The sequence below is a fragment of the Macaca nemestrina genome, chromosome 14 (assembly GCF_043159975.1).
Source record: "Macaca nemestrina isolate mMacNem1 chromosome 14, mMacNem.hap1, whole genome shotgun sequence".
In the NCBI taxonomy this organism is placed as follows: domain Eukaryota; kingdom Metazoa; phylum Chordata; class Mammalia; order Primates; family Cercopithecidae; genus Macaca; species Macaca nemestrina.
This window is the reverse complement of record NC_092138.1, coordinates 36,926,902-36,940,323: the sequence shown is the minus strand read 5'-3', so window position 1 is coordinate 36,940,323 and position 13,422 is coordinate 36,926,902. Positions and strand designations below refer to the sequence as shown.

The following is a 13,422-nucleotide window of genomic DNA, read 5'->3' as shown; positions in this document are numbered from 1 at the left end:
TAGCCGGGCGCGGAGGCGGGCGCCTGTGGTCCCAGCTACTCGGGAGGCTGAGGCAGGAGAATGGCGTCGGCCCGGGAGGCGGAGCTTGCAGTGAGCCGAGATCGCGCCACTGCACTCCAGCCTGGGCGACAGATCGAGACTCCGTCTCAAAAAAAAAAAAAAGAAACAACCTAATATGTCCATAAAGAAAGGACTGGTTAAATAAAGTACGGTACAACCAGCAATGGGATTCTAATAGGCATTAAAAAAAAAAAGAAGAAGAAGAAATAACAAAGGTCTCTCTATACTAATATGAAATTATCTCCAAGTCATATTGCCTAGGTTTTTTTAAAAAGAGCAAAGTGCAGACTGTGTATACTATAACACCCGTTGTATTAAAAAAAAAAAAAAAAAAGTGTGGCTACCCACACACATACTTCTTACATATGCATAAAATATCTCTCAAAAAACAACATAAGGACCTCATAACCTTGGCGGCCTCTAAGGCAGGAAACTGAGTTGGTAGGGATAGGGATGGAGACACTTATTTTCATTATACACTCTCAAACCTTTTGCATTTTGAATGTATGAATATATTACCTATTGAAAAGCAAAGAAATTGCCTCATTAGCCCCCTTAATCTCTGCTCCAAGCTCTCACATCCCTTGTTTCCCATCAATTTAGTCACTCTAGTTTCTCTATGTGTGCAGGCACACTATGATCCGCAGGCTGTTCTTCTGTAATCTTTGTTTCTTTCTTGTCTATCTGCATCAGGAATCACTTCTCATTAAAGAGTTATCTCCGTTAATGTTTTTCTGTGCCTCTCAGTTCCAACCTGACAGTTTAATATCAATTCATCTAGCAATTGTTTTAATTATGTCCACCTGAAGGTCCAGAAATAACTCAGCAGAGTCTCAGCTTAGCAGTGATTTTATGTCACTGACCTTTGGAGTATAACCTACTTACTCACTATAAAATACAGTTGATTCCTTCTCCTAAACATGACTTCAGAGCCTTATATCGGCCCTACAAAGCTGTAAACTGGCTGTTCCCCTCTTCGATTCTCATACTCCACCCCAAAGCCCCTAAGCTTACTCAGTGTACAGAGAAGTTGTCTTGACCAAACTCCAGGCGAGCAGAGAACTGAAGAGTCCAGTCCATTTCTGCTATCACTTCCTACAGCCACAGGGTATCACAGATGAGGACCAGTCCTGACAGTTCCATCAGAGCTTTGCATACTATAGTGATGCCTAGTGATGTAGTGATGCCTTTGCATGCTGTAGTGGGATATTAGAGCTCCCACTCTACACTCAGTTAAGGTTGGTGAAAAAGTAATTGTGGTTTTTGCCATTACTTTTAACAGCAAAAACCGCAATAACTTTTGCACCAACCTAATATTTGCTGTCAGCCAGCTTGGGTCATGCCGCCAGAGGTCTCCTGAATGGGCCACAAGCCGATGAGCTCTGCTTACCACCTCAGGCTTCCTGGGAGGAGTTCCTTTTGTATCTGTGTGTGTCTTCTGCCAGTTGACCTACCCAAAGGGTTTTCTTAACATAATTTCAGGAAGCAGGGGTTGGGGCCTCAACCCCTCCTACCCTGAAGGCTCTTGATTCAGACAAATTCTCCACAAGAATCAGCTCTGCAGGCTTGGCAGCCCCATTGAAGCTGCCAGGTATGCAAGGAGTATTTATTCACTTTCAGTTTGCATAACAAAGAGGGCTCATGCAAATTACTGTTTCTTGGACAAGGAAAGTCAAATCCAAGGTGATGTGCTGTCCCTACCCTCAGATGCAGCAGAGGGTGACATAAGCCCTAACTCTCACCCAATCCCACCCCAGATACCCCACTAAACCCCCACTTAAGTGGACATCCTTTTAAAAGAGCAATTGCATTTCAGAACACCTAATTTATGATGTCACAGCCTATGATGAAAAAAAAAATTCATCATAGAAGGTCATTGACAGTATTGAGTCAGACTTTGAATTTTGAAATTCTAAGAAGTATCAAGAACATGCCAGTCTACTAGACTGATCTTCATATCAGGATAATTTGAATCATTCAGTAGTCAGGGTGGTAGAATAGAAACAGCATGAGTTTGGGCATCAGACAGAACGGTGTTTGAAAACGGTCTTTTTAACTTATTAGCTACAATCTCAAACTACTCAATCCAAATGAACTCCCACTGGCTTACCTGTAAAATGGAGATTGTTCTGAGGAATAAAATGATTCAGAGTCTATAAAACACCTACTCTTATGTCATAGGCACTCATATTAGTTCCTATCCCTTAAAAACCCACCATCTACAAGGCCAATGTAATAATCTCTAAATTGGATTATATTAAAGGGATTTCATCATTTGAAATGACTATGCTATTCAAGGCATTGTGTCAGGACTGCAGGAGACTCAGAGATGAAAAGGACACCATGGCAAGCTGCTGGCTGACTGACTCAATGACAGTTACTCTCAACCACTTTCCACCTTGACACCATTCACTGTTAAAGCTAGAAGAGTGAAGCTGGCCAAATAGGAACAGCTCCAGTCTGCAGCTCCCAGCATGATCGACGCAGAAGATGGGTGATTTCTGCATTTCCAACTGAGGTACCTGGTTCATCTCATTGGGACTGATCAGAAAGTGGGTACAGTCCATGGAGGGTGAGCTGAAGCAGGGAGGGGCATTGTCTCACCCGGGAAGTGCAAGGGCTCAGAGGATTTCCCTTTCCTAGCCAAGGGAAGCCATGACAAACTGTACCAGGAAAATCGGGACACTGCCACCTAAACACTGTGCTTTTCCAACAGTCTTGGCAAACAGCACGCCAGGAGATTATATCCTGTGCCTGGCTCAGAGGGTCCCACACCCATGGAGCCTTGCTTACTGCTAGTGCAAGATCAAACTGTGAGGCAGCAAGCCTGGTTTGGGGAGGGGGCGTCCGCCATTGCTGAGGCTTGAGTAGGTACACAAAGCTGCTGGGAAGCTCAAACTTGGTGGAGCCCACCGCAGCTCAACGAGGCCCGCCTGCCTCTGTAGACTCCACCTCTGGGGGCAGAGTATAGCTGAATAAAAGGCAGCAGAAACTTCTGCAGACTTACATGTCCCTGTGTGACAGCTCTGAAGAGAGCAGTGGCTCTCCCAGCATGGTGTTTGAGCTCTGAGAACAGACAGACCACCTCAAGTGGGTCCCTTACCCCCATGTAGTCTAACTTGGAGATACCTCCCAGTAGGGGCCAACTGACACCTCATTCAGCCAAGTGCCTCTCTGAGACGAAGCTTCCAGAAGAAGGATCAGGCAGCAATATTTGCTGTTCTGCAATATTTGCTGTTCTGCAGCCTCCACTGGTGATACCCAGGTAAACAAGGTCTGGAGTGGACCTCCAGCAAACTCCAACAGACCTGCAGCTGAGGGACCTGACTGTTAGAAGGCAAACTAACAAACAGAAAGGAATAGCATCAACATCAACAAAAACAACATCCACACCAAAACCCCATCCATAGGTCACCATCATCAAAGACCAAAGGTAGATAAAACCACAAAGATGGGGAGAAACCAGAGCAGAAAAACTAAAAATTCTAAAAACCAGAGTGCCCCTTCTCCTCCAAAGGATTGGAGCTCCTCGCCAGAAACGGAACAAAGCAGGATGGAGAATGACTTTGACAAGTTGACAGAAGTAGGCTTCAGAAAGTCAGTAATAACAAACTTCTCTGAGCTAAAGGAGGATGTTCGAACCCATGGCAAGGAAGCTAAAAACCTTGAAAAAAGATTAGACAAATGGCTAACTAGAATAAACAATGTAGAAAAGACTTTAAGTGACCTGATGGAGCTGAAAACCACAGTGCGAGAACTTCATGAAGCATACACAAGCTTCAGCAGCCAACCCAATCAAGTGGAAGAAAGGGTATCAGTGATTGAAGATCAAATTAATAAAATTAAGTGAGAAGAGAAGTTTAGAGAAGAAAGAATAAAAAGAAATGAACAAAGCCTCCAAGAAATATGGGACTATGTGAAAAGACCAAATCTATGTTTGATTGGTGTACCTGAAAGTGATGGGGAGAGTGGAACCAAGCTGGAAAACACTCTTCAGGATATTATCCAGGAGAACTTCCCCAACCTAGCAAGACAGGTCAACATTCAAATTCAGGAAATACAGAGAACACCACAAAGATACTTCTCAAGAAGAGCAACTCCAAGACACAGATTTACCAAGGTTGAAATGAAGGAAAAAATGCTAAAGGCAGCCAGAAAGAAAGGTCTGGCTACCCACAAAGGGAAGCCCATCAGACTAACAGCAGAAATCCTACAAGCCAGAAGAGAATGGGGCCCAATATTCAACATTCTTAAAGAAAAGAATTTTCAACCCAGAATTTCATATCCAGCCAAAGTAAGCTTCATAACTGAAGGAGAAACAAAACCCTTTACAGACAAGCAAATGCTGAGAGATTTTGTCACCACCAGGCCTGCTTTACAAGAACTCCTAAAGGAAGCACTAAACATGGAAAGGAACAACCGATACCAGCCACTTCAAAAACATGCCAAATTGTAAAGACCATTGATGCTAGGAAGAAACTGCATCAACTAATGAGCAAAATAACCAGCTAACATCATAATGACAGGATCAGATTCACACATAACAATATTAACCTTAAATGCAAATGGGCTAAACACCCCAATTAAAAAACACAGACTGGCAAATTGGATAAAGAATCAAGACCCATCAGTGTGCTGTATTCCAGAGACCCATCTCATGTGCAGAGACACATATAGGCTCAAAATAAAGGGATGGAGGAAGATCTACCAAACAAATGGAAAGCAAAAAAAAAAAAAAAACAGGATTTGCAATCCTAGTCTCTGATAAAACAGACTTTAAACCAACAAAGATCAAAAGAGACAAAGAAGGCCATTACACAATGGTAAAGGGATCAATTCAACAAGTAGAGTTAACTATCCTAAATACAAATCCACACAATACAGGAGCACCCAGATTCATAAAGCCAGTCTTGAGAGACCTAAAAAGAGAGTTAGACTCCCACACAATAATAATGGGACACTTTAACAACCTAATGTCAACATTAGACAGATCAACAAGACAGAAGGTTAACAAAGATATCCAGGACTTGAACTCAGCTCTGCACCAAGCAGACCTAGTAGACATCTACAGAACTCTCCACCCCAAATCAACAGAATATGCATTCTTCTCAATACCACACCGCACTTATTCCAAAAATGACCACATAATTGGGAGTAAAGCACTCCTCAGCCAATGCAAAAGAACAGAAATCACAATAAACCATCTCTCAGACCACAATGCAATAAAATTAGAACCCAGGATTAAGAAACTCACTCAAAACCACACAACTACATGGAAAATGAACAACCTGGTCCTGAATGACTACTGGGTAAATAATGAAATTAAGGCAGAACTAGAGATGTTCTTTGAAACCAGTGAGAACAAAGACACAATGTACCAGAATCTCTGGGACACATTTAAAGCAGTGTATAGAGGAAAATTTATAGCACTAAATGCCCACCAGAGAAAGCAGGAAAGATCTAAAATTGGCACCCTAACATCACAATTAAAAGAACTAGAGAAGTTAGAGCAAACAAATTCAAAAGCTAGCAGAAGGCAAGAAATAACTAAGATCAGAGGAGAACTGAAGGAGATACAGACACAAAAAAACATTCAAAAAACATCAATGTATCCAGGAGCTGGTTTTTTGAAAACATCAACAAAATTGATAGACCGCAAACAAGACTAATAAAGAAGGAAATAGAGAAGAATCAAATAGATGCAATAAAAAATGATAAACGGGATACCACCACCAATCCCACAGAAATACAAGCTACCATCAGAGAATACCATAAACACCTCTATGCAAATAAACTAGAAAATCTAGAAGAAATGGATAAATTGCTGGACACATACATTCTCCAAAGACTAAACCAGGAAGAATTTAAATCGCTGAATAGACAAATGACAGGCCCTGAAATTGAGGCAATAATTAATAGCCTACCAACCAAAAAAAGTCCAGGACCAGACGGATTCACAGCCAAATCCTACCAGAAGTACAAAGAGGAGCTGGTACCATTCCTTCTGAAACTATTCCAACCAACAGAAAAAGAGGAACTTCTCTCTAACTCATTTTATGAGGCCAGCATCATCCTAATACCAAAGTCTGGCACATCCTGATACCAAAGTCTGGCAGAGACACAACAAAAAAAGAGAATTTTAGACCAACATCCCTGATGAACATCGATGCAAAATCCTCAATAAAATACTGGCAAACCGAATCCAGCAGCACATCAAAAAGCTTATCCACCAAGATCAAGTTGGCTTCATCCCTGGGATGCAAGGCTGGTTCAACATATGCAAATCAATGAATGTAATCCAACACATAAACAGAACCAATGACAAAAACTACATGATTATCTCAATAGATGCAGAAAAGGCCTTCAACTAAATTCAGCAGCCCTTCAATGCTAAAAACTCTCAATAAACTAGATACTGATGGAAAGTATCTCAAAATAATAAGAGCTACTATGACAAACCCATAGCAAGTATCACACTGAATGGGCAAAAACTGGAAGCATTCCCTTTGAAAACTGGTACAAGACAGGGACACCCTCTCACAACTCCTATGCAACATAGTGTTGGAAGTTCTGGCCAGGGCAATCAGGCAAGAGAAAGAAATAATGGGTATTCAATTAGGAAAAGAGGAAGTCAAATTGTCCCTGTTTGCAGATGACATGATTGTATATTTAGAATACCCCATTGTCTCAGCCCAAAATCTCCTTAAGCTGACAAGCAACTTTAGCAAAGTCTCAGGATACAAAATCAAAGTGCAAAAATCACAAGCATTCTTATATACCAAGAACAGACAGAAAGCCAAATCATGAGTGAACTCCCATTCACAATTACTACAAAGAGAATAAAATACCTAGGAATCCAACTTACAAGGGATGTGAAGGACCTCTTCAAGGAGAACTACAAACCACTTCTCGACAAAATAAAAGAGGACACAAACAAATGTAAGAACACTCCATGCTCATGGATAGGAAGAATCAATATCATGAAAATGGCTATAATGTCCAAGATAATTTATAGATTCAATGCCATCCCCATCAAGCCACCCATGACTTTCTCCACAGAATTGGAAAAAAACTGCTTTAAAGTTCATATGGAACCAAAAAAGAGCCTGCATTGCCAAGACAATCCTAAGCAAAAAGAACAAAGCTGGAAGCATCATACTACCTGATTTCAAGCTATACTACAAGGCTACAATAACCAAAACAGCATGGTACTGGTACCAAACAGATATATAGACCAATGGAACAGAACAGAGCCCTCAGAAATAACACAACAAATCTACAACCATCTGATCTTGACAAACCTGACAAAAACAAGAAATGGGGAAAGAATTCCCTATCTAATAAATGGTGCTGGGAAAACTGGCTAGCCATATGTAGAAGCTGAAACTGGATCCCTTCCTTACACCTCCTACAAAAATTAATTCAAGATGGATTAAAGACTTAAATGTTAGACCTAAAACCATAAAAACCCTAGAAGAAAACCTAGGCAATACCATTCAGGACATAGGCATGGGCAAGGACTTCATGTCTAAAATACCAAAAGCAATGGCAACAAAAGCCAAAATTGACAAATGGGATCTAATTAAACTAAAGGGCTTCTGCACAGAAAAAGAAACTACCATCAGAGTGAACAGGCAACCTACAGAATGGGAGAAAAAGTTTGCAATCTACCCATCTGACAAAGGGCTAATATCCAGAATCTACAAAGAACTTAAACAAATTTACAAGAAAAAATTAAACAACCCCATCAAGAAGTGGGCAAAGGATATGAACAGACACTTTTCAAAAGAAGACATTTATGCAGCCTAGAGACACATGAAAAAAATGCTCATCACCACTGGTCATCAGAGAAATGCAAATCAAATCCACAATGAGATACCATCTCACACCAGTTAGAATGGCAGTCATTAACAGGAAACAACAGGTGCTGGAGAGGATGTGGAGAAACAGGAACACTTTCACACTGTTGGTGGGATTGTAAACTAGTTCAACCATTGTGGAAGACAGTGTAGTGATTCCTCAAGGATGTCAAACTAGAAATACCATTTGACCCAGTAATCCCATTACTGGGAATATACCCAAAGGATTATAAATCATGCTACTATAAAGACACATGCACACGTATGTTTATTGCTGCACTATTCACAATAGCAAAGACTTAGAACCAACCCAAATGTCCGTCAATGATAGACTGGATTAACAAAATGTGGCACATATACACCATGGAATACTATGCAGCCATAAAAAAGGATGAGTTCGTGTGCTTTGTAGGGACATGGACAAAGCTAGAAACCATCATTCTCAGCAAACTATCGCAAGGACAGAAAACCAGACACCGCATGTTCTCACTCATAGGTGGGAATTGAACAATGAGAACACTTGGACACAGGGGAGGGAACATCACACACTGGGGCCTGTCATGGGGTGGGGGAATGGGGGAGGGATAGCATTAGGAGAAATATCTAATGTAAATGATGAGTTAATGGGGGCAGCAAACCAACACAGCACATTTATCCATATGTAACAAACCTGCACGTTGTGCACATGTACCCTAGAACTTAGAGTATAATTTTCAAAAAATTTAATTTAATTTCATATAAAAAAAAATAAGCTAGAAGAGTTAAATATCCACTTTACCAGGCTTCACTTCAATGGGGAGTAGCCAGGTACATGGCTCTGGCTAAGGAGATGGTAAGTCAGAATTCTACTAGCAGGTTTTTAAGAATCAAAAGGAATAGAAATTGCTGCTGCTCCTCTTCCTCTTCTTTCCTGCCCTTAATGTTAATGGCTGGAGGGACAGCAGCCCTCTTGCAACAATGAAGCAACAAGTATGAGGAAAAGACCAAGAGGATTGCAACAAAACTACCCGTAGGCCAGGCATGGTAGCTCATGCCTGTAATCCCAGCACTTTGGGAGGCCAAGATGGGCAGATCACTTGAGATGAGGAGTCAGAGACCAGCCTGGCCAACATGGTGAAACCCTTTCTCTACAAAAAACACAAAAAAATTAGCCAGGTGTGGTGGCATTCACCTGTAATCCCAGCTACTCCGGAAGCTAAGACACATGAATCTCTTGAACCTGGGAGGCAGAGGTTGTAGTGAGCCGAGATCTTGCCATGCACTCCAGCCTTTGTGAAGGAGTGAGATTCGGTCTGAAAACAAAAAGAAAAAGAAAAAGAAAAAGGAAAGAAAAGAAAACAAACTTGCTCTGTTATCATTAAGCCAACCAACCAACCCCAGAAGCTGCCTACCTCTAGAATTCTTGTTCTCTGAAATAATTCAACCCCTATTTGTTTCAACCTCTTACCAAAGTTTTCTGCTACTTGTTGCTAAACACAATCTTAAATGACACAAATGCTGCCCTCAAGAAATCCATATTCTAGTGGTAGAAAAAGATATGTTTTCAAATTTAGGAAATACAAAGTAGAAGTTATAAGCATGACTTGACGGAATATAATAAATTATATATAAGTCAAAACCACATTTACCCAAATATTTTAGGGAATGATGGTAGAGACATTGTATATTTAAGTGTAGCACTTTATTTCATAGTCAGCATTCTAAAATATGAGTGCATTACTGCATATAGCTGAGCTCCTCAGGAAATACAAATGAAAGACACATTGCTTGGAAAACATCCAATTTTGCATACACTTATCTTTTCAGATATATGAAAACCATAAAGCAAAAGGATTTAGAAGAACTGTAGAGAATCTGACAATGCCTAAGGTTATAAAAAGTCAAATTTCCAAATTTATGGCACAACACACATTTGGTTTGCTAGTTTGCCAAGCATTTCTTTGTAAACACTACATAGGTATGACAAAGTTTCCTATTTGCCTAGTACTATCGATAGAGCAAATACATAAATTGAATAGGCTGCAGATATCTTCACTTACTGAATTTTTCTATTGCTATTATGTCACTTTGAGTTTAAGTGAAAAGTTTAGAGTGTATAGTACGTTTTGCATAGAATGTATCAGAAGAGAGTTAACAGTATTTTAGTGATTCTGTTTTGCAATATGTGTGCTATTAACATAATGTCTGAAATACAGGCATATTTTTCCAGTTATTTACTGCATAATTCTTAGAACAATGGGACATTAACATAAGTCTCATGCTTTAAAACATTTCAATTGAGTTTGCATCCAAAATGGCATTGCATTACCATCAGAGACCTCACTAGGTCCAAAGGTGACAGAGCTGGTAGTCTATGAATGACAATTTTAAAAACATTGAGTTTTCCTCAAAACACGAAAGCCCTAGTGCTGACTTGGGATACTGCTCTCTGTGCACTGTCTGAGATGTCACTTAACCTCTCTGAGCACCAATCTTCTCACTGGTAAAATTTTGAGATTAACACTTATCTCACAAGCTCATTGAGGTGGTGGGCGCCTGCAGTCCCAGCTACTCGGGAGGCTGAGGCAGGAGAATGGCGTAAACCCGGGAGGCGGAGCTTGCAGTGAGCCGAGATCCGGCCACTGCACTCCAGCCTGGGCGACAGAGCGAGACTCCGTCTCAAAAAAAAAGAAATGTCAAATAAGAGAAAAGGTAGTGCCTATACCTTTTAAACTATAAAGTATGGCACAAATGTAGGGCAAGAACTCTTCTGGTTCCATGACTGAATCAGAACAATCTTGAGATATGTGTTAAGTTTTCTATGCTTCCAGTTAGTCTAAAAACCGCAAAGAGTATAGTCTTTTCTGGGAAACGTGCTTCTCTGTTCAATGAAATTTCAAAAACGTAGACTCAATAAATGTTAGTTGAGTAAATACATAAATAAAAAACATATACAATAAAATATTGTTAACATATTGTTAATATTAACATAAACATATTGTTAATATGTTTTTTATTTATGTATTTACTCAACTAACATTTGAATATTATTGTATAAGACTATTGTAATACCATAACAGTGCCCAAAGATATAAGGGTAAGTAGGATACACTTGCCTGACCTCCAGAAGCCCAGGGTTTTATAAGAGCTATAACCACACGAGCATGTAGATTATAACATACTGTGATGTGGATTCGTAATCAAAGGTGTTCAGGCAGTTGGCAGTCTTTAAAAGGAGGTGAATGGAACACTTTGAATCTCTTAATTACAATCTGAGAGATCTGGGGAACCAGAGGGAGGAAAAAGAGCTGGATAAAGACAAATTTTCTCTGTGTCACAGTTTGCTTGGAACCTGCTGTTCAAGCAAGATTTCTCCAGGAGCTAATTTCAAGAGCTTCTTTGGAGCCCCTCACATGATGTATGGTCTTGGTCTGCTGAATCCTTGATGGCAATAAACTCTGTTAAAAGAGACCATAAATGATGAACTGCAGTGACATCCCTTACCCACTTTTGGTTGATGTATTCTTCGCTTTAAGAAATATTTCGTGATTCTGTGGTCCTTTTGACCTGAAGTGAGGATTGGATAGCATGTTCCTCCCAATCCTGAGCTGGAATCTTTCACCTCAACACAACCACACTCTGCTTACTGGAAAAGAGCTTCCTGGCACCATTATTAAACTGTCAGTGCCACAAGATTTTTGCAAGAAATCAAAGTAGATTTTATTCACTCAATAAACATTTCCTGAGGGGCTATTAGACCCCAGGCATTAGGAACACAGAGCTAGCTGAGACATAGTTTTTGCCTTCAAAGTCCTTACAATCTGGAAAGAGTGACAGTCACAGGATTAAACATCCCCCAATAAAATGCTAAAGAGGCCATAAAACAAGGTGCGGGTGGAGGCATGGGGGATATAGAATGGGGGTTTCCCAGAAGCTCAGAAAACTCAGGGAAGGGGCGAGTGTTGAAACAGGAGCAGGTATTCACCAAACGAAGGCACAAAGCTGTGGAACAATCTAGTGTGCTGAGTGATTGACAATCATTTTCCATAGCTAGAGTATGGGCTGTAACAGGATGCAAGGTGGAAGCCAACATCAAGGAAAAGTTAGACTAAAAAACCCCCGGTGCCATGCTAAGGACTTAAACTCAGTGGGGCTCTCCCGAGGGATCTTCATCTGGTTTTAACATCAGGTGACTATTGAGGAGGGTGTCAGGCCGGTCTCTGCCACAGAAGGGCGGCTGACTGCTCACTACAGCAGAAGAACATTTCCAAGCTTTCACTGTGTTTAACATCTAAGACTCAGAGACCATATCAAAAAAGCAAAATTGAGATTGCTGATTAGGTCCTCAAGTGCTGAAAGGATGGCTTTTAAAGTGCTCACATGTCCTGGAAATAGGCAAAGATAAAGCACCTTTCCAGCTGTTCCCCAATCCAGGAACTGCTCCTGGTAACTGATAGGAGTTCAATAGAATCAATCAGGAATTCAGTGCAAAAGGCATTGCTGCTGGACTCACACTGTGGACTCAGCCATCCCATAGATCACAGAGGAAACCGGATACTATGCCAAGTGACTTCGAAGTCATCAGCTTCTCTGAAAGAGAAGAACAACTTATTCTACCACCAGAAGAATAAAACAGTTCTTAATCTACGACTAGAAGAAAAAAACAGTTCTCAGCAATGAAGCATTCACTCTGATCAGAGGAATCTTTCACCAGAGCTCTCTAAAAGCAAAGTCCCCCCACACCCATATCAAAAGAGTTAGTGCAAACACAGAGTAGGGGGCTGGTTCTGGCTAGGACTCTGTATGACGTTCTTTTTTGCTCAGTGGCTTGTAGGAACACTAGGGAAGTGGCTAATGTTGAATTGGACAGCAGAGCTTGCTGCTTTGCGGTGTGTGCTGGCCTCTAGTGGAGGCCCCACCCCCCAAGTCCAGTTCTTATTCAAAGACAATTAACAAGGTTGATCAGGCTTAAGAACATTTTATTAACAGTTACATTAATAGGTGGGGCTCTTTGCTAATAAGTTAGGAGGTAAGATAACAGTCAAGGCAAGATAGATAGATAGATAGATAGATAGATAGATAGATAGATAGATAGATAGATGATAGATAGATGATAGATAGATAAATAGATAGCTGATAGATAGATAGATAGATAGATAGATAGATAGATAGATAGATAGATAGATAGATCTTACAATACCTGTGTAGCAGTTATGAATTCCTTAGGCCACAAGCTGAGGTGAGGAAATAAATGTATCTTTAAAATGCAAATCAAAGCCACAACGAGATACCATCTCACATCACTCAGAATGGCCATTATTAAAAAGTCAAAAAACAAGAGAAGCTAGAGAAAAGAGAACAAATGCTTATACACTGTTGGTGAGAATGTAAATTAGTTCAGCCACTGTGGAAAGCAATTTGGAGATTTCTCAAAGAACTTAAAACAGAGCTACCATTCAACCCAGCAATCCCATTACTGGCTATGTACCCAAAAGAAAACAAATTGTTCTACCAAAAAGACACA

At 40.6% G+C, this 13,422-nt stretch overlaps 1 long non-coding RNA gene across 1 annotated transcript in view; it reads right to left on the bottom strand.

The window, feature by feature from the left end:
• LOC105489131 (uncharacterized) overlaps positions 1 to 13,422 on the bottom strand; it is a 126,022-nt gene that overhangs the window by 67,526 nt on the left and 45,074 nt on the right. The gene's annotated exons all lie outside the window — the stretch shown is intronic.